Source organism: Corvus cornix, chromosome Z, assembly GCF_000738735.6.
Source record: "Corvus cornix cornix isolate S_Up_H32 chromosome Z, ASM73873v5, whole genome shotgun sequence".
NCBI lineage: Eukaryota > Metazoa > Chordata > Aves > Passeriformes > Corvidae > Corvus > Corvus cornix.
In genome coordinates this window covers 6,448,551-6,470,624 of record NC_046357.1, presented here as the reverse complement: position 1 = coordinate 6,470,624, position 22,074 = coordinate 6,448,551, and positions in this window count along the sequence as shown.

Genomic DNA, 22,074 nt, shown 5'->3' with positions numbered 1-22,074 from the left:
CCTGCAGCCTTGGCAGATTTCCTCATGTAATTTGCTAAGAGTGGTATTTACCTGAACTGCTGATAAAAGCCCCACTTCCAACTGTTGTTAGTTAGCCTTTAGATCCCTGCCAAGGCCTGCTGTTGAAAGACTGCCTTTCTGTGACCTCTCTTCTGGCATATGCAAGAAGAATGAATAAGAAAGTTTTTTACTTCAGCTGCTAAAACCCATCAACTGCACTTTCTTTATAAATTTAATCAAAGTCCAGCATCTCCATAATAAAATCTGCATTCTTCAGCATCCTACCTACAGGCCATTTCACATTTTACAATCAGCAAATTAAAACCTAGTTCCAAGTTTTGAGAAACAGCAGTGCAATTTCTGCCAAGCTATGAGTCCTGCATTTGATCTGAGTATGACTTACCATGTGAAAAGAGATTCATTATAACAAATGCTTTCTATATATAGAAGTTCTATACATTATATGCTTCCCTTCCTAGGTTTAACATAATTTCAATCTGAGTTTGGAAAATAAAGTAGAGACTGTGAATACTGATGTATTGATGGGACATAAAAAGCCGTAATAATCATCCTGGTCTGAAAGACCTAATTCTGCTTCCATTTAACCCCATTAGTAAATAGAACATACTCTTCAATACCAAAGCCAAAACCAGATAACAGACTAAATTATCCAGTTCAGCATGTAGCAGGATGAACCTGTTTGAGTCTTTATTCCTTTTTTGTAATAAATGTCTAATGCCTTATCGATAGATAAAACAAATCAAGAGAACTATTACTCTCATTTCATTAGATAATGGTGTCTGTTAATAGCAACTGATGGGCCTTTTTATTTTTAACCTTGAATATCTGGTGTCAAATGCAATATAGGTCACAATTTGAGTGATTTTCTTGTAAGCCAGTAGTCCTCAAAGGTTTTGCACCAATCCCCTTCCACTGTTTTGCTTAATGCTTTTGCTTGCCCTCCTCAGGCTGAGCAGTGGCTCAGTCCTGTGAAGCCACGGTGGAAGGGAGAGCCTCGCACTGCTGCCATGAAGGTGGCTGCTACCAGCAGTTAGATCAGCCAGCTGGTCCTTGGCTGGTCCAAGGTGTGAGTGTAATCAATAAATAGCCACTAACTTTCTTCAATCTATCAGCTGTTAGAATGAGGTAAAGAAGCACAATTTTTTTTTTTTTTTTTTGTGTAAAGCTGTAGAAGAATGAGAGCTAGAAATTAGGGAAGCAACTCTTTCCCATGCATCTTTTCAAACAGAAGTTGCTTTTCGTGTGGCAAAGTGTAGCTCAAGGAGTAAGAATGAGAAAATGAGAATGCACATCACTGGCAAACAAAGTTGCTGAGAAGAGTCCCCGGTCAGCTTTTTATTTTGGTTACACTGCTATGCGATAACTACAGCTAGCTGCTTCCACTTAGTTTTCAAAAATCATGTTATAAGAAATACATGAAAGAAATGAGCTGAAAAGAAAACAAGCTTGACTATGAAAAAATCTACATGTAGCTAAAGCAAGCAAGGGAAAAGAAGACTTTCATCACTTCACTAAGCTTGTTAACAATGAAAGGTGGAATTTGGATCTTAGTAGTTTGTTCAGTTCCCCAAGTTTGTAGAGGTAGGTGGTTTCTGTAATTGAATTGGGCTTTGCTGCCTCTCAAGCACCGGGTGGTGTTTGTTTAGCAGTCTTGACAGGCTGAGGTTTGCCTTTCAAACAAGTCAATAACAATGGTAATAAAACACTTTCCACTTCTAAATGCCCTTTCATCTGAGATGCCAAAGCACTTTGCAGAAATTGAATGCTTCTCGCTATACCAAAATGAAGGTATGGGTTATGATCCTAATGGCAGTGAAATCAGAACATAGGATCAGAGTGAGAAAATGGTTTGTTCATGCTGGTGACAAAAAAAAGGAAACATAATCTGGGCACAAGTTGCTGCATAAACCAAATGTGGTTCATTTGCAAATCTGCTGTCCTCTGTCAGTGCTGTCCTCAGCACTGCTGTCAGTGCTGAGATGGTACTTAGCTTTTTTCCTGTCTCAACTGTTATACCAGTTGTGGTTTTTAAGTTATTTTTGTGATGTTGAGTATTCAAGGGCAAACACAATTTTCATAGGAAATGTCTCCTTTCCAAACAGGAAACATGCATATTCAAGGCTGGGAGAAAAACCAAAAATACTGGTGGCTAACAAAAATAATCTGAATTTCCATATCGAAGAGACAAGTGCATCATTTTCTAATAAACCAGGACAGCCATGCTCCTGGTCATTTGGTGTAGCTGCATGCAAGCTGCCTAAGAAGCTACTTGAAAGAAAAGGCATATTTTCTCTCTCCTCCTTTTCTTCCATCCACCCCTACCTCTCATGGGAATTACCAGCTGCCCAAGTGCTTAAAATCCTCTACAACTGGGATTTTACACTAGTGAAATGTCAAAAGAGTTGTCACAGCCATAACCAGTATTGCAGTCACTGGATAAACTGTGTCTTTCAATGCAAATCAAGGTAAACTGAACATACCCCAAAGGACTTAATCTAGTGAGACTGGGTAGACTGAGCAGAAGCCTTTCTGCAAACACCCTCATTATTGTGTGCTGCTTTGATCGTGATGCTGGAGCACAGGGTGCAACCAAGCCCAGCAAGAACAATCAGGCAGCACACGTCACATGGCACCATGCTGTGAGCTGGGCTGGGGAAGGGGCATCCCCAGGCCAGAGTTATGCCCTCCCCAACTCCCATGCTGTGTGTCCACATTACTGCTTACAGTCAGGGCGCAGGCAGGGCTCAAAGCCTGCAGGGGTGGGGTGTGTTTGGCTGTGCCTTGAATCCACACAGATTGTGTGAAGAGGCAGGTCGGAGCCTACAGGTTGCAGGAAATGCTGCGGTTCACTGTCTCCAGAGCCTGCTAGAATTTACACCATGGTGAACTCTTATATTTTGTCTGAAGAGATGGATTACAGTGAGCAAGCCCAGTGTTGAGACAAGCCTCACAGCACGTCTAATGTGCCAAGTGAGAAATTTGCTTTTTGTCCTTGTATGTTGAAGTAACTGAGAACACGGCTGCAAAAGTTCAGCTGATACCAGTGTCTCTGTTTAGGTTAAACTTGGCATTTCTCACTTTGCACTTCAGTTGCTTGGAGTCCAGGAGCAGGCCACCAGCAGAATGAATGAGTGATGGAAGATCACCGATTGCTGCACGATTTTGAAAGTCCTAGGCTTTCCCGTAGCCTGTCCAAACCTTCAGATTATTTTCTTGTCCTCAGTATGGTGATTTTTGTTTTTGTTTTTTCAGTTTGGTTTGTGGTTTTTAGTTTTTTAAAAAGTTTTTTATTATTTAACAAGAAAAGTGGGAGAAGTGGAGCAGAGCTTAAGTACTCAATGAGTTGTTTGCTATTACTGTTCAGCAGGTATTAAAAAATCCATTTGGATTTCCTACTGACTGAAAAACACCCTGTTTCCCAGTGTCATCGGGATACTTTCAGATTTTCTATCTGGCAGTTATCTCAGTGGAGCAGCAGTTTCCCTCCTCCCATCTGTGCTCTGCACTGAAACAAAGACAAAACTCGTATCTGCTTGTTTTACACAGCTTGACCCCCAGCCTCCAATTTTTATGATTTGTGTGGCAGTGAAAGGCAAAGAAAGGGGAGGAAAGCAAGAGCACAGGGAAGACAAGGAGAAAGAAGCTTCGTTTTTCCCAAGCTGCCCTAGGACTGACCGCAACTCAGCTAGGGCTGATTTGTGGCCATCAAGTAAGCGAACACAAAAGCATCAGGGAAAAGGCACAAAAGGCTCTCCTTAGAGATTGACAGCTTGTTAAGGACCATTATTAATACAAGTTCAACTTAAATGACAGGGTCACCTATATGATGCTGTTTGGGCTCCCTGCCCTGGTCAGATACCATTTTGCTACATTTTATTCAGTGGGTTTTTCTGACAAGCACATAACCCTGAATTAAGCAAACTTTATCCTCAGTTGCCTAATTTTATGGACTCTGCAGTGGCTGAGTGAAAGGACACCACACTCATCACTATTCTCCCTCGTCTTTAGTGGAAAGAGGAATCACTTGGAAAAGAATCTGTTTTCAGATTCTTTTTTGTGACTTCAAAAAGTCACATTTTATTAAGCAAATGAAATGAATGAGTGGCAAGGGACTACATGAGGTATTTCACTGGTCCATTATTTAAAGGCATTTTGCAGACTTCTAATATAGCAGCTTTGTTGTAGGGATGCTGCAATCCAGGATGATGATTGGTGTTCTGAAGAGCCTGACAAATGGAAGAACCATTCCTCATCTCTGAAATACTAAGACAGTGGTTTAAGAGAAGACAATTTATCAAGAGAAAGCTAAATAGTTTAGTTTAATGTTTGCTGGTGTTAATTGGTTTTTTAAAAGATCCAAATCTAACCACCCTTATTTTATTACCTTCTTTTTTGTTACACATTTAATGAGACCATTCCAGAGAAGCTTCAATTAAATTAGTTGTGAATGTTTCAAAATATTATAGATGGTACTTTATGAGCGTCCTATGTATGGGAGAGAGAAAGTAAAAATGCATATTTTTCAAGCAGTATAATCTATTTGGTTATCGGATGCTTCCCTCCTGACAATTCCTGTTAAAGAGCAAGATATTAAGACCTTTTCCTTTTCCTGGCAGAAATAACAGAAAAAGAAGTACTTAACTGAGAATTCACCTTCAACATCTGGTATAGCCTGTTATATATAGTTATATCCCCTGTTTCCCAGCAGCATCCAAGGAATGAAAGTTAAGGGTAGGGTTATGTAGTCCATGTCTGTCCCAATTTTCCTTTGCTAAGAGGCTGTGCAAAGCCTGTGGATCCTTCACACCAGTAGCAGCGGAGTATGGCTTAACTTAACTAACTTAACTTAACTAGCCTGTCCTGACTCTCAGATTTGGCACGCAAGTAAACGCTTGTTCTGGAAACCCACTTCTTTTGTCCTTTAGAAACCAATAGTAATTTGAATATATAGTAAAAACCAGTGGCAGAGCAAAGACAAAAAATAAGTAAAAGGCTCAGCAGGTCTAAATCAGCATGAATCTAGTGATTTCAGTGGAGCTACACCAGTGTGGACAATCTGAGGTTATCATCACTGTTATCACTGAGTACATGGCAGTCTTTTTGGGAGAAGATTTATTTGCAAGAGCTTATTTTATTACCTTTTTCCTGCCTAGCCCCTACTTGCTTTGCATTGTATTGTCATTGCCTCTGTAATAATCAACATTTTTCTCTCTTAGGTCCTGAAGTTAAGCATTGTGCAACTTTAACAGTGATCAGAGTCAGAGAAGAGGCCACCTACATGGTGTGACTCTTCCATGATATTTGCACATTAGAAGAAAATCTAAGAAACTAGGACAATTTGCTCCAACAAGAAGAAAAAGGTTGTGTGAGTTTAAGGCTGCTCAAGGGCAACCTTAATTTATGTGCCAATAAGTTACACAAATATTTTCTCTACTATTCAATTAAGAACAAGTAGTTTCCTTGGCAACAGCCACATTACATGGAACTTACCCGAGCTCTGAGTTCCAGCAGAGTACTTTCCCTAAGAAAGGAACATACTCATCTATCATGTAAATGTCTAATTTGTACACGGTTTTGAGAGAGAGGGGAGAAAATGGAATTTCCGGCAAATTAACACAGTACTTCTCTTTTAGTGGAGTCAGATCCATGCTCTTTCTGTAGTTTTCTCCTACTTTTCATTTATATCTCGATGATAACTTGTCTATTAAAACTGTAAAAGAGTAGGGCTGTGGGCTGGGTGTATTAAAAACTGCAAAAGGAGGGCAGGCTGCTGGTGAAGTGTAGCTGGGAGGGTCTGGTTTAGGAACAGGAAGGTGGCACTCTTCTCCCATGCAGAGTTGCCACTGAAAGTGTGCTCTGGTTCAGTTATGATGGTGATTAGCCCTTTTGTGGGCAAAAATTAAGGATCTCAGCCTGATTACACACCAAATTGCTATTTCCTTTTAAACTCTAACCTTTCTCAGAGATGTGTTACATGGTCTTGTAGCCCTGCCAGGGCTCCTGGCTCTTTGCATGCAGGTCCCTTTGGAGATGCATGCAGCATGTACCTGGGAATGAGCTGGGAATCTGCATGGCTGTTGCTGTGCTAGGAGCCCCCTTACTCTCCTGAGGCATTCCCCAAAACAAACTGAATGGTTGGAGTCAGAGCCAAGCCTAAACATCATCTCTGGGTGTGGAAATATGCAGCTCTGTAGCAAGGAGAACAGCCTGCCCCACCTCCACCTTGGAATGCCTTGTTCCATTTCCACAAGGACCCTCCCCAGTGAAGGCTGCAACCAGCTTCCCTAGGAAAGTCCTGGCTGTGTGCTCCCATTTTCATAACCCTGCCATGGAAAATGGATTTGGTGTTGTCAGATTTAATCCCCATGGGACTTTTTCTGCAAAACTGGAATGAAGTATGTCCCACTGCTTTCATCTTCTGGCTTACATGCAATCCATAAGTCAATTTTAGGTTTTAAGATGTTATTCTACAAATTTTTCCACCATTCCTGTGCCTGTTGACACTGTGAAGCTGGAAATCATTATTTTGAACTGTTTGGAGCTCTTTTCTTTTGGAAAAAGACTCTCACTAGATACTCTTCAAACTTCTAGACTCCTTGAAATGACAGGTACTCTTTATATGTGAGGATCTCTCACAGGAAGACAGGATCGTTTCCATCCCCTCTGTATTAGTGGAAATATTGCTGTGGTGTACAGTGGTGGCAGAATGCTTCACTCTATGTGCCTATTCGACTTTCCTTCCATCTGTCTGTTTGTTCTATATTTCCATTATTAATAAAATTAAAGAATCAGTTTTAATTGTACCTTTTATCTCTTGCACATGTGAGCTCACATAGGATTCTTTAAAAGACTTACAACAGCAGTACTTTTCTATTGAACTGCATTCTGCTCTGAAGGAATAGCAATTCTGAGCAGCTTTGCAAAATTTGTTTCTTGAAGTTTGCAATTAGATTATTTCCTGTTTGACAAGTCCCTAAGGTACCAAACCCCAGAAATAGTATGTAATTACACTTCTCTAAGTCCAGGTGAGTGTGAAAACATGATTGTGATGAAATACATCTTTCTTCTTACTTGATAAAACTTTTGGGGTTGGCTATTCAGAGGTTAACATTAAGGATTAAGGACTCTGTCATAATTTATTTCCTTTAAGTGCCTGAGCACTGTAAATGATGTGACAGATAAACACAGTCTCATCATGTAGTGGCCTTATCTAGATCTGCTCCCCTCCCTTTCAGCATTTAATTGTACCCAGCCTTCGGTTTGCCTATCACCCCCTTAATTACATTCTGTAACACACGAATTTCTGTAGCTTCTTTGGAGGCTGGGAAATGAGAAGTCACTGCAAAGTCACCTCGTCTGTGAGCAGACAGCGTGGGGTGAGACAGGAAACACAGGTCACTGCCTGTTGCTGTGTGTGCAGACAAGGTCTGAGTTTTCTTTTGTCCAGTGGGAGCTGACACAGTTTTGCTAACTTTGGGGTATTTCTTCCTCGTCCTGCTAACTCTATGAGAAGCTGCTGCATACTGGGATTTTGTTAGCTTGGGAGATATGTGAATCTCGCCCTCATTTTCTGAGGATGAGGTAAAGGCAGCCCAGGATTGGTATGATGACTTGCAATTTCCCTGTTTGCTTGAAAGTGTTAGAGTGTGTAAATATCTTGATGTGTTTTTTTCTTTTCTTCCCTCCTCCTCCCTTCTTTCTCTCTCCTCCCCAGTATAGTAATGGTGCTAAGTTACCTGATCTATTTATCAAATACTGTACTATGATGCTATGCCAAAAAGAAATCACTTCAAAGGACATTTTGAGATAGATATTAAATATTGTCTTGACTCCTTCCAATTAAATTGTTTGATGGCATGACTGGGAACTCATAAAAAATCTGGTTTGTTTTTTCAATTCCTAAACTCATCGGAACCTTCCATGGAGCTCTGAGCAATTCAGCCATGCCATTCTCATAAATCTGAACATATTTTTTAATCAAAATCACTGTGACATACAGTTAATTCTCCTTCCTTCAGGTCATATAATATTCCAGGCCACAACACTGAACATATTGAGTAATATCCTAGAAAATGCTTTCAGTATCTCCTTCATACACTTCTATTTTTAAAAGGAAATTTATGGTTGGGTAGGAAAATGGTGTGACAGAAACCACCATTGTGTTTAATGAGTTCACTAAAATGGCACATGCACAAAATAAAAATCCCTTTCAACTTGCCCATAATTTAAGCATGTGGGAGATGAAGTATTTTCTTAAATGCCAGAAGAACACCTGATATGTCTCTTCATATAGGCAGTGTAAGTCTGCTCACCTCTGGTCGAATTACATTCAGCTAGGCCAGCATCTCTAATGGTGTTCAAGGGCAGAGGACAACAAAACAAGACATCCAGGTGTGTAATACCATTCAATGATCTGGTGCTGGAAAGCTAAACCTCCATATGCAGTGGAAATAGCCACTCCTCATGAACTTCGTCAAAATACAAAGCTTCATTTGAATGACAGCAAAAGAGTAATTAATTTTTTTTTTAGCTGTGATGTATGATGCCTTCCCTACTAAGAGTTTGGAGTTGGGAAAAATGTAAAGGATGGGGGAACATAAGATAGCTCTGTAAGAAGCTAGGGGTCACTTATATAAAAACTAGTTTTTAAAAGATGACCTTCCATCGGTAATCCTGAACCCTCTGCTGCCAACTGGACTCTTCCTTATTTTGGAACACTTCAAGAGACATGTGTGCCACAGGCACAAATGTAGTCTTTACCATTAATAATTTCCTCTTAGATTTTGTTTCCTGAGGAAGGGAAGTTGCATGTAATTACTTATTTTTGCTGAAAGAGTTAAATAGGTGACTTAACATGCTTGTTGTGCATTATTCAGCTGCCTAATACACAACATCTCCCTATTTTCAAGATAGCTTACTGTGCCAATTCTTTTTGATGCGGTCTTTATGAGTACAGAAAGCCCATACAGCAACACTCAACTTGTAAATGGAAACTTTTTGGAACAAATTATGTTAGCCTGACAATGGCTGCATTGATCATAATATTGAGACAGGAGTCTAGTCTTTTACATTCATAGAAATGATGGGGAAATGGTGCATAGGTAAGTCACAGGCAGATATAAAGAGACAAGTTTTTCACTCACTTCTCTTCAGGAGCAGGGCACAGCTATTTCCTTCACACAAGTAACATGGGAAATGCATCTCCCAGTGACACACTACTGCATTTTTCGTTGCACTGGCAATGATGTAACTGAGAGCTGAGAATGGTACAATGTGCTTTGTTCAGCCATCTGCCAAATTTAATGAAGTGATAGCGGATCTTTTAAGCTGGATTTGGCCTGCATCACCTGATTAAATGGGGGAAGTGCCCCTATTATGTGTTAGATGTAATTTTGGGTAAAGACAGATTTGTGTGGTTGCATGAATTCAGGGTGTTTTACCTTTCTTACTCCATCAGAGCCAATAACTATTTAGGGCCCCTTAAATTTTGATGGCTATCTTTCATTTTGATGTCAAGAAGCCAAATTTATGCATGCTTTACTAACCTTTAATTAATGTTCTTTATCTTTGACTTCTTCTGATTTCTATAATTTTGAATCAGCCTTTTTTGATTTCATAAGAAAGACTATTTGCTCCAGAAAACAACAGACTGCATGAAGATCTATGCCTGTGCCAGCCACCTGGAACCAGTAGAAACAGGTTTCTCACTGGAATTTCCTCTTGCAATAGGCAAGTCAATACATTTAATCTGGATGCTGTTGCTCCAGAGGCTTGTGGAGGCAAAGGTACAAAATTAACAATTTCTTCCACTTTTGGGTGACAGCTCAGAACCTACCCTGGGCAGAAAACCATTCCTATTTTAGCAATAGTGGAAGAAAAGTATGGTGAAGGAAAACCTCAGACACTAGGGAGAACATGCTGCATTGCATTATTATGATAATAGGGTCTGAAATCCTCAACTGAGATCATATCCCTGTTTTGGTAGGTGTTGTAAAAACACTGAGTAAGAGATACAGCCTTCAGGGGTTCACTCTTTAACCGGGAGAGAAATGGATACCAAGGAAATGCGATTCAGATCCAGATTCAGTTTCATGCCAGATGCATGGCAGAGACACGGCTGGAAAAGATGAAAGCTTTTGTTTGTGTCACATGGAAGCCTCTGACAAAGTGAGGAGCATTTCTTGGATGTCCATATGTCCAGTCAGCTGTGTGGCCAAGAAGTTAGTCCCTGCTGCTGTGGTGATGCCAACACTGCATTTCATGGGAGAACGGGCTGTGGGGAGAGCTGCAGCACCACTTGTGCTGAATGAAGTGAGTTGCACTGCAAGCTCTGTTGGCAGCTCCATTTTTTATTGAGGGACGGATTGGGAGATATTTTAACCAGGGGAAGACAATCTGATGAGCACTGGTCATCGGGTTCATGACAAACTTTGCTTGGGCAATACAGGAGTGCAAATGGCATGACATGACTTCAGTGTCATGGAAACACTGCCATGCAGTGTTGTTTGGTTTAGGTTACACTGCTGGTACAATTGGGTCTTTTGTCATGTTTTGGGGGCTCAGTGTCTGAGTTGTGTTGTTTGAGCTGCTGCTGCTGCTGCTAGCAGGCTTCTTCTTTTTCCGTCTTGTCCAGAGCTGCACAAAGATGCTTCAGACTAGATGGATTAGATAGACTGTTTTTTCTATTATTCAGGATGGTGAAAACGGTGATCTTGCATGTTATTTTCTTTTTTTATGTAGCAGTTTTGGCATAAGTGTTTTCTCAGACTTGTTTGGGATAAGGGCTTCGCAGCAGGGTTTATCATTGTTCTTGCCAGCATAAGATATGGGTTCCTCTAAAGAAAGGACATAACAGCACTGAGTGCTGTTGGTATTCCTCAAGCTGATGACAATGTCACCAGTACCATAAGAGGTAACATTTGAGGAGGAAGTGGTAGCCAGCAGCCAAGGCATGTTAGGTGAGGACAGATTGGTGCTGAGGTGGTGTTCTGCAAAGTTTCATCTCTGCTTTGCTGGGGAGCTCCTAGTGGAAGAGGCAGCCAAGCTGACAGAGCATGTGGGCAGGGTCAGAGGCTGGTGAGATGCCTTTGGGTGATCCCGTTCAAGCCTGGAAGCAGTGCAGTCACCAGTGAAGGCTGCTATCACTAACAAGTCCCATGGACAGACAGGACAATGCTGCATGGATGTTATAACAGCCCTCTCAGGCTTGAGCTGATATGCCGCACAGAGGTTTGCCATCCCTTGCCTCCCAGCCCCTTGAGCTCCCAGAAATCTCTGCAGGATGCTCTGTGGAACATAGCAGGCTTTTTTTCTGGGAGTCCCATGTCTGGTATCATGCAGCTGCAGGAGAGGCAGCTGTTGTGTCAACTCAACGAGCATGGGTGTTACTCTGTGCTATTTAGACAAAGGAAATAACCAACATTCTCTTAAAATTAAATATGGGAAGTGAGACTTGTGAAGCGAAGCAAAATAATTTTACAGTGCCTTGACAAATTTTGCATGTCTTAATAATGAGCATCTAAGATGTGTACGAGCAGGACAGGCTGAATCATTACCATCATTTTTTTACTTGGTAGGTGAAAGAAACACAAACAGTTTTAGAATAAAACAAGTGTCAGTGTACTCCTTTGCAATAAAATTTTTCCACTGGCAAAAATGTACATTTACATTCACATCTCCCCATGACTTTGAGCAACTGCATTTACATTGATGCATTCTGGGTGATCTGCAAAAATTGTCCCATGCTGGTGCCGTGGGAAGGTTGGTATATCCCCTGGGAATGTGCCTTGGGAGTGGTGTGGTGGAGAAGGCAAAGCACTCTGGGGCGCCCCAGCATGCAGGCAGTGGGAAGGAAAGGGGACCAGCAAAACTGATGACACAGGCACTGTTGGGGGCCCTTGCCCACACACACACAAAAAGAGGTTATACTGGGCTGGTTACAGGGTTACAAGGATATGCCAGCCAAGACTCCTGGCAAGGATGAAACATAGTGAGCTGTCATGATTAATAATAGAGTTTAATCTGACACTGTGAGGCATAAAATATATTCAGAACCCACCATGTTACTGACATGCTGGAAGCTCCTGGTGGAGATGTGTGCAGAGTTGCCAGATAGAGGAGAATTGGGAGAAGCATAAACATTTTTGTACCCTGCTTCCTGCGATGCAGGGCTTGAAGGTGTGCTGATTTTGGACCCAGATTTCTGCATCTCCCAAGCATGTTGCCTGCAGGCACAAAGTGACAGACCTCCTGGGCTCAACAGCTGGCTGCACTGCTGCTATCACTGGTCCTATCACAGCAGGAAACCCCCAGAGCTGGAGGGGCTGAGGTTCATACACAGCTGATGACCACTATGATATGAACTCTGTAACCCCCTTTTCCTTTTTTTAGCTATTTTCTTTTCTCTTGACCTGGAAAATTTTAGAGCCTTGCAATGTGTCCGACCCCTGAGCTTGTCTTCCAGCAATTGGCTTAGTCTTCAACCCACAAAAGCCACAAAGAAAGTAAGAAAAAAACCTTTTGTAAACAACTAATTGAATTGAAGTATTTGAGGTCCAGATTAGTGAATCAAAAACTAGATTTTGCACCTAAAAGATACCAATTTTGCTGCCTTTTGCTTTCATGCAGAAAGAATGACCCTGTACTACACACAGGCAGGACCCAGAAGAAAGGAAAATGGCTGCAAAACCTCATTGTGAACTCGGACATTGAAAGACCAGAGAATTTCTGTGAAGTTTCTCTGAAACCAGTTTTTACCAGCACATTCCAAATTATCTAACAGCAAAACATTTTCCTGTTGATATTACACTCCAAGGTATATGCTTTATCAGATATGACCCAGACGGATTAAACACATTTATTGTTCCATTTACCCATTCCCATCTTTATTGCTAATTGAATACTTTTCTATTCCCATTCTCCAGATAGGCAGTTTGTGTTTGGGCTCATTAGAGGTATATCATAATCCCACTTTCTGAAACAAGTGCATGTGAGCTCAGGTAGTCTCTGAATTGAGGTCTCCTGACCACAGATGTATACTGATTCTGGCAGTAAATGGTTTATAAGAATTTTTTGCTACTGCAATTTTTTAACTTAATTTATTTAATTAAAAATTTTACTTAATTTAATTTAAATAAATTAATTTACTTAATTTTATTTATTTTACTTAGTGTTGTGATGTGTAGCCCATAAGAACTTGAGTTGTGATGAACTTCTCTAAAAGCACTTAGGTGTTTAAAGTAATCTTTGATATCAGATGGAGAACTTTGGCAGTAGGTTGTACCGTATTTCATTCACAGTAAAACTTACAAAGTAAACTTCTCTCAGAAGAATTGTCATTACAGGTTGTAGCTATATCCATGCTGCATAAAATAAGATGCGAAAGTGGACAGTCTGATGGGAAAAGAAAAGCTCTGGGAAAATCTCCCCCATGAGTTGTCTATACCTAGCGATAAACCCGTACTGCTGATGATTCTGGTGTGGAGTTTTTGTTCGGTTGGGTTTTTTGGGCTTGTTTGTTGTTGAAAAACGTAACCATTAGCTAGTGCATAAAAATTTACTATTTTATACACCTTGTTATTCATTGTAAGTCACAAGAAGTCAGAATCCTTAGGCATTGATATAGTTGAGCACATAACCCCACAGTACAGTGACTTTTTCTTACCCCAAGGATTAATAGTAGAACAGGCTTTTCTCTCCTCTGAAGTGCTTACATATATTTGTGTACTTTGAGTATGACATTGGAAAATAGATCTTCCTTAATCTGCATTCCTATGAAAGGCATGTATATATATGCTGCTGTCTCTTAGGGGGGAAAAGCTACTTTCCAAGCACAATCACATTTTTAATGTGGATATAACCAAAGATTTTTATTTTTAACCGTGATCAGATGTTTAAGGCTACCTTAGAGATAGAACATTGTAAATAATTCCAGTTCAGGGCAAGAAGAGGTCACAAATCAAGGTCTGAGCTCAAATAATTTGGAGGTTTCATTTAATTCCTATGTTGTTAATTTAATTTAAAATTTGTTTCTACTAATTTTAGACATACCCAAAACTAAATTTCAGACCAGAGGATTTTGTACAAGGAGAAGATTAAGGTTTACAGTGGAAATTCTGGACAAGCACCTCTAAGCTCCACTCACAGAGAAAGAACCCTCTAGGTGGGAGAGGAGAAAGCAGGAAAACACAACTCTGAGCCATGTTTTTTGGGTCTTCTCCATCTCAGATTTTTGCATTATGGATAATCCCTTTGAGTGCTGCAAAAATTGGATACTGATGGTGAAATTTCCATGACTGGTTACATGAGGGGTTACACAGTTCAGTCCCACTGACCATAATACAAACTAGATATTTAAATCCTTAAAGTGCTTCTGAGAAACTGATACTGAAATGTGAGCAAAGGTTACAAGTTCAAATCCTTTGCAAGTACTGAGCAGGCACAGTTCTGATGCCCATCACTAGCAATCTCATGAGTAATATCCTGATTATTGTCACTCACATCAGCAATCCCGACTGTGTTGCAACAAAGACCCTGCCCCTTCCTGATGAAGACCAACGTGTGCTCTGTGCACCTTCTGCTTGGATCTGATGACACATTTCCCATTATGAGTTTTTTTGGCCAGAAAGAGTCAAGTATGAAATTCAGAGAGGCTTATCAAACTCTGTGGGTGGCACCAAGGGCTGAAACCTAAATCGCTGCCACGCAGACAGGTTGAGAAAGGGAACAGCTCTCTGTAACCTTTTGAACTTTCTGAAAAAGTCAAGTACTGCCTCACAGCCTAATGTTTCTGTTTGCCCCCTTGGTAGCTGTTTATATTCTTCTCTATGGAAAAAGCAAGATGTTTCAACGCAGAGGACTTTTTATATGTGCTTCTGTGTTGCCCCAGTGCACAAATAAACTGTGTAGGTGCTTTGTGATCAGAATAATCTCACATGATCAGTCATACATTGTTCTCTTGTCAACAGCAGCCGTCTAGGACCGGCCTTGTGTCCTGGACTGAATCCAGAATAAACAAGCACCCTGATGGAAATGCTCCATAAACACCCAGAATCTGGAGACATTCTTAACTTTCAGGATGCCAAGTTTTTTTCTGGGAAGAAAAAAACCCCGAACTATTATATTTGACATAGGGCCATTTTTTTCCTGAAATATTTAGATACGGCAAATTTCAAGCAAATGAATGTATAAAGGAAGTTTGGCAGTTGTGCACAAGTGTTTAAGAACCAATAAAAAATAAAACCACCACCATTATTTTCTGTGTACTGGATAAAATATACATAGGACCAAATCTCTAGTGGCACAAATGAGAAAATCTACTGGAGCTAATGAAGCTGCTATGCACTTGCATCCTTAGATATTAGATACAGTCTCTTCACACTGCTCATAGTGCTATAGAGATTCATGACAATAGCAGTACACCCTCTTCCTCACAGTTCTTGGGAGGCACATAGCTCCTTGTCCCATACAGCTGGATCATGATATTCCTCTTCCTGTCATGTTATTGGCAGATAAAAATAAAGCTGTCCATCTGGCCGTTGTGCCCTGGGAAACTGATTTTTCCAAATGAAACTGTCTATAAAAACTTGCAGTTTCAATTTAAAAAAATAGCATGAATACGGTCACGGGATTCCTACCTTGCAGGTAAGGGTCTGATAGGATTTTAAAGAAGATTGCTGGTTGTTGGGGCTTCCTACTGATTTGCAGGCTCCTAGTGGAGATGCTGAAGATCTTCCCCAGCAGATACAGTATGTTGCTACCTCTTTTAGTCCCCCAGTCAGGGTATCCAGGGCTGAGTCAGGACCTCTGCAGGGCACTCATGTTAAATTGAACAGCAACACCAGAGCTGCATAGTGCACCATTGATAAGCATGTTATAATCTGCACCTGAAGCTGTGGGTTAATGACCCCTTGAAAAATAATGAAATATATTATTAAAAAGATTTTAAGCACAGGGGCAAGCTGAAGCTGTAAAAACACCTGCATCCTTTGGTGCTGACCTAATGAGGGCTCGTCCTGACATTACAGGAATTAGTATTTAGCCCTTTTTTTTTTCTTTAAGTGCACATGGAATTTCTTATAATCTTCGTGCTTCTATCAATGCTTCACTCTAGATAGTGCCAGCATTTAACAGTGTGGGTTCATATCTGACAAAGGGATCTCTAACTACTCTCCAGTATTATCCCATTTACGGAAATTGCTGCTCCTCCATAAAATCAGTAGCAAGAATACTTCCTCCGAGAAAAACATTTCCATTCTCAAACTGCCCAAGGGAGGAATTAGAGCAAAAAGTATGTACATCACAACAGGATGTACTCCAGTGTGTTACTGCTATTTCAGTACGCAGACCTTTATCTCCATTCCTGCCTTTCACTCCTCACTGTTCATTATCTTCCCTCTTCCAATGAAGCTTCAAGGCATTTCCACACTGTCTCTGCAGCTGGGAAAGAAGAAATGCTGGCAGAGAATTAGATTAGTGTCTTTAAGCGGGAATTCTCCTACTTCGGGTTATGCCTATAGCAAGCTGTGTCACATCTGTATGTTATTACACTGCAAAGTCTGTCGTTCTACCCCTAAGAAAATCTCCCAGCTGCCCTGCAAATCTGCTGGTTTTTTATTAAAAAGTAATTGTTGAAACACTTGCATGTGTTACAAAGGGGCCAGGAGAGCACCACGAGAGTAGCAGAAACAACCAACAGATGCAAAAGAAAAGAAACAAGAGCATTGCACCCTTCCCTTTTTTCCTTCTTTCTGAACTCTGTAGATGAAAAGGAGCAGCCAGGACTATCATGATTGTGACAGATCCTGGTCTGAGAAAAGAGCGTAGATTGAGGCAGTTGTGGTGTCACACAAGTGGTGGGATTTTCTATGCAGTATGGACAATTCCAAGTGTGAGCCATTTTGTCTTCTCCCTTTCCTCTGCCCACATAAATATGTACCTGGATCAGGTACAGCTACAAAGCCATAAACATTTCTCAGAGAAAGGGTGTAAAGATGGGAGTGTATGATTGCCTGATTTTAGATGACTGTGGTACTGCCAATATTTGCTCTTTGCAGAAAATTAATTTTTTTTTTACAGTCTTGAGTTTGGCTCTAGAAAATCTCAGGCTGAGTTTTCCTTGCTGTTTGCAATGAGGGCTGGTGAGTGCATCACACACCACGGTCTGGCAGGGATCCGCACGGCAGCAGGTGTCAGCCTGGAGGCTGATAGCACATCACTACAGCAACCTGTGGGACCAGAGCAGGCAACCTCAGCCATTCCGTGCTGCCATACAGGCAATCAATGGCAAGGACATATCTGGCATGAGTTGCATGCAGATTAGATGCAATAACAACCCAGAGCATAATATTTTAGAACTGACTCCAAATGTTTTTAGTCCAGAGTGTCGTTGTTGTAAATAGGCAGGTTTGGAGATCGCTGCTTTATACGCAGGTTTGGCTGGGCCTGAAATGCTGTGTTTATAAATTGGAGGTAAACCAGAGAAAAGATAGACAGAATTCAGAAGCAAGAAAGTAGAAGTAATGATACATAAGAATCATAGAACCATTTAGATTGGAAAGGGCCTCTAAGATTATCGAGGCCAACTTTTAACCTAGCAATGCCAAGTCCACCACTAAATCATGTCCTCAAGTGCCTCACCTATACTTCTTTTAAATACCTCCAGGGATGGTGGCTCAACCTCTTACTGCCCTTGGAAACCTGGTACACTACTTGACAACTCTTTTGGTGAAGAAATTTTTTGTAATAGCCAATCTAAACCTCTACTGTTGCATTTAAGGCCATTTCTTCTTTCGAATGAGAGATCAAGAGAAGACAGTAGGCACATCCATTGTCTGGGATAAAGAGGGTAAGAGGAATTTATTCTGTGGGTTTCAAAGAGATTTTGAAAGCAAGAAAGTGCGTTAGAAGGATAATTCTCTTCAGAAACTGAAAGGCTAGGCACATAAATTAAAGCAGCCAAAGCAGAAGTTAATCCAAGTCCAGAGACATCTCTCCCATCTCTGGGATTCCCTGGGGAAGCCCTCTTTGCTCAAGTCATTTAGGATGAAATCAGCATGGTCATTGGGAACATATATGTGGGAAGGGAGAAAGCCAGAATATCGGGAGTGACCAGTCACAGCTCCTGTGCTTAAGTTGCTGGTAAGAATTCAAGCAGGACTGCCCTGCCACTTCACAGGATCGGCAGCGGGGAGCCCAGTTAGCCCAGGGAATCTGGGCTAACTCCAGGAGTAAGGGAACCAAAGGTTCAGTGCTGATCAGACCAACCTGGGTGGACCCATCCAAGGCCATCTGGTTTTCTGCGGTAAACTCCCAGGTGTCTGTCACCCCACACCCAAAGCTCCCTGAGCAAAGTCCTGGACATCCTTATGTTCTAACTACGAAACGTTTTGGCAAGTGCATTGTAGGATGAAAAGCATTGTCTATCCTGCAAAGGGTGGTCTTCTGTGTCTCTTACAGCTCTGTTTCCTCCAAATGAGAAAACAGTGATGAATCCAGTAATAAGTCAAGGGTGAGTGAGATGGTGAAATGAAAATAGTATCTTTGCCTTGAGCCTTGTCCCATCTGTAGAAGAGTGCTCATGCTAAAGACTTTTTAGATGCCAGATGTACCCAAGACCCTGATGTATGTTTATTTATAGTGATATAACATTAAGACAGCAGTGAACTGAATCAATGGGCAAATTTAAATATCTGAAAAAGAAGAAAAATGACAGTGCAGTGATGTTGAGAATTGACATGCATGCAAACACAAACAGATTTGGAGGTGGTGTTTTTACTTCCATCAGATCACTTTTTTGTTTTGCTTAGGGTCTTTAACCCAGCAAACTTCCTAAGTACTTTCAAGCACTTGTGAGTAATAAAAAAGTTAATAATATTATGTAACTGTGGTTCTTTTCATTAAAGTCCTCATCCTAAAAACTGATCCTTCAACAAAATTTATGGTCCAATATATGGGTTCTCTGAAGACAGAGAGACAAAGTCCATGTTCTGTCTTCTTGAGGGCTGTAATTGCCTGGTGGACTGCAGCTGCTCACTTATCCCCCAGCTCTTTCAACTTTCCCGACCTCCCACACAGACCACCCTAATTCTCCCAGCCTCTTTTTGCTCTTTCTGCTGGGTCCTTCCCCTACGCATCCTTGAGATGTCATCCTGACATGATTCACACAGCTCATACGCATGCAGGAGATGAAAGAAGGTTCCTGTAGACAAAGATAAGGAAAATCAAGACTTCAAGCTATGCTTTTGGTTTTGCTATCTTCCTGTTTGGCTTGATTTTGCATTGACTGACAAATACACCTGTAAAGCATCAATCTCTAACATTGAATTATATATTTTAGATATGCTGATAGATATATAGAGAGATATAAAATAGAGAGAACAATCTCTAACATTCCAGTCTCAGAGCCCTTTCTCAGAGCCCAATCAGCACAACCCTGTTTGTAGAAGTCATCCAGCAAAATGATATTACTTTATATCCCTGTGTACATACACAATTCTTCAGGGTGTGAGGACTGAGTGTCAGTTGCCAAATTCTGAGGGTTCATCCAATTTCGTATCAGCTGAGGGATTAGCATAGAATATCTTGCCTTCCTGGTGAAACTGAGAGTATCGACTGCCCAGCTGAGAGACCCAGCAGACCAGAGTGTGTAGTCCTGAAAGATGAGCTTTTGAATGCTATGGCAGAGCAAGAGCTGGGTTGTTGAGAACTGGACCATGCTGAGTACTACCAAATACACACATTATCACATCTTGTCCTGTCTCCAATGAGGTCAGGAGAAGAAGGTATAGAAACCCCCCAGGCCAGGTGGAGAAAAACCAGTCTTGGAAGTCCTCTAATCTTAGCAGAGACTGGTCAGGTCTGAGATGTGAGCAGTCACAGCCCTTCTGTAAAGGATATTTTATTAGAATATTTCACATTCTTGCTAGTGTTTAAGGATCTACCTCTTTTTTGAATTTTCTGAAGTGCAAAACATTTGTGTTGGAAAACTATCTCTCTCCTAAAAGTAAGCTTCCAATATGCACGACTACAACAAGAGACCCAAGAATGGGTCTTAGAAAGAGGATCTCCTGGGATCTGACAACCCATTGAGCTCTCAGCTGCCTGGTGGGCAGTTTTACATTTTGCTTCACTTCACTTCACTTCACTTCACTTCACTTCACTTCACTTCACACAATTAATGTTAAACTAATTTGCCACTATTTAGCAGAAGTTAATTAACTTTAGCAAAATATGTTGTGAGACCTCAAGATTTTTTCATTCAGTTCAATATGAATTTGCTCACGTACTGATCTGGAGACTGTCCGGGATTAATCTGTTTTATAATTTAACCAAACTACTACACTATGTTCATTAGTGAAATAAATACAGTTATCTGGTTTTCTCTCTCCTTTTGCAGGGGATGACAAAATAAATAAGCAAAAAAAGTCCACCCTTGAGATGTTTTCCTAGCAGAGGAAAGGAGATCAGAGAAAGGGAGGAGAAGCAAGATAAGGGAGGGGAAGACTGTGGAGAGGAAGTACATTTAGCTCTAATTTGTAGGACTTACAGAATGACCTTATGTCAAAATTTCAAATGCAAGGCCAAATTTGTTTCTGGTGCTGCTTCATCAGCCTCTGTGAAGTGCTGCCAGAAAGGGCTTTAGACTAGTGTTATATAGCAGGGAAGTGGGAAGCTGCTTGTTTCACAGAGAAACATGTGAATGTAAAGGCTTACCCAGGAGCCATAAATCCAGTTTTCATAATGGATGAAAGATAAAATGCCACATGGGCAGCCCTGCACTGCCTGTGTGTGTACACCCATGGCTGTTCCCCTGCAGCCCAAACACCACTGACTTGGCAAAGTGCACAGATATGACTGAGCCCTCATCGTGGCTGGGACAGACGGGGCTCTGCTCCCTGCTGGCAGTGTCCCACAGCACACAGAGGAGCTGGTTCTCCCACAAGCCTTTCCCTCCCACGGCCCAGCAGCAGCCGCATCCTCTGGCTCTCCAGCCAGCTTGCTGAAAGGTCAGCACACATCCCAGCAAGGACGTTCCCTCCATCTGTGCCTCTCCGGGTGTGAGTGGGATGCATTGACAACTGACGGCTCAGAAACATATTCAACAATAACCTTTGCTGTGAAGAGGCACTCGGTTTGACATTGTGCTCTATGTGTTCTATTTAAGAGCCTTGAATTTAAAGCTGTGTATTAAGAAGCAGCAACAAACCATAGAACATGACAAGTGGCAGACATGCTGGAAAAAATGGCACCACATTTTGTTAAAGTGTTGCAAAATTCAAAAATCTTTGGCCAGTACTACTGACAAAACAAACAAACAAACAACAACAAAAAAATCCATATTCCTAAAGGGATACGCAGTTAATTAGAGAAAGATTTCTGTTTTACAGGATTTGGAATGAATAAAAGACCCCCTAAAACCTGTACAAAGACACAGCTGTTTAGGACTTGCTTGACTTTCAAGAGCAAAGGCATTCCCTCCCTGTTGGATTTTGTAGGACTTTACTGAAAGGTTGCTAAGATAATAGTAGCAGTGAATTACTATAAAGTCAAAATGGTGTTCACATGCCTGCCTCAGGCTCTGTGGTTTGCTTCACTTGTTCCTGCTTCTGAATAAAGACTGCTGCTTGCAAAAAATGCTACTATTAACCACATTTCTCCCTGGTGTGATGACTTCTGCAATAAGAAGTGACCCCTTGGCATATGACCTGAACAAATGTACATAAGCTTTATCTATAAAGTTCCAGAGTCTTTTTTTACGAAGTTTTCATTAAACTAGATAACAACAAAAGAAACCATCACCAGTGGAATAAGCAAACTCTTCATCTAGTGCCAACAGAATTATTGCCAGGTCTTTTTACTGAAAAAAAGAATGAGATTCTTTGTTGAAAGGTTGCTTCTTAGATGTAGGCTGGCAAGTGGCAAATTAAAGAGTTCAAACCAAACCCCATTTGTGTAATAACAAACCTCAGAAGGATTCTGCTTCTTCTTTTGCCTCCCATTTCAGCTTTTTTATAATTGTCTCTTAAATTTAATATTCCTATGGCTTTTCCAAAT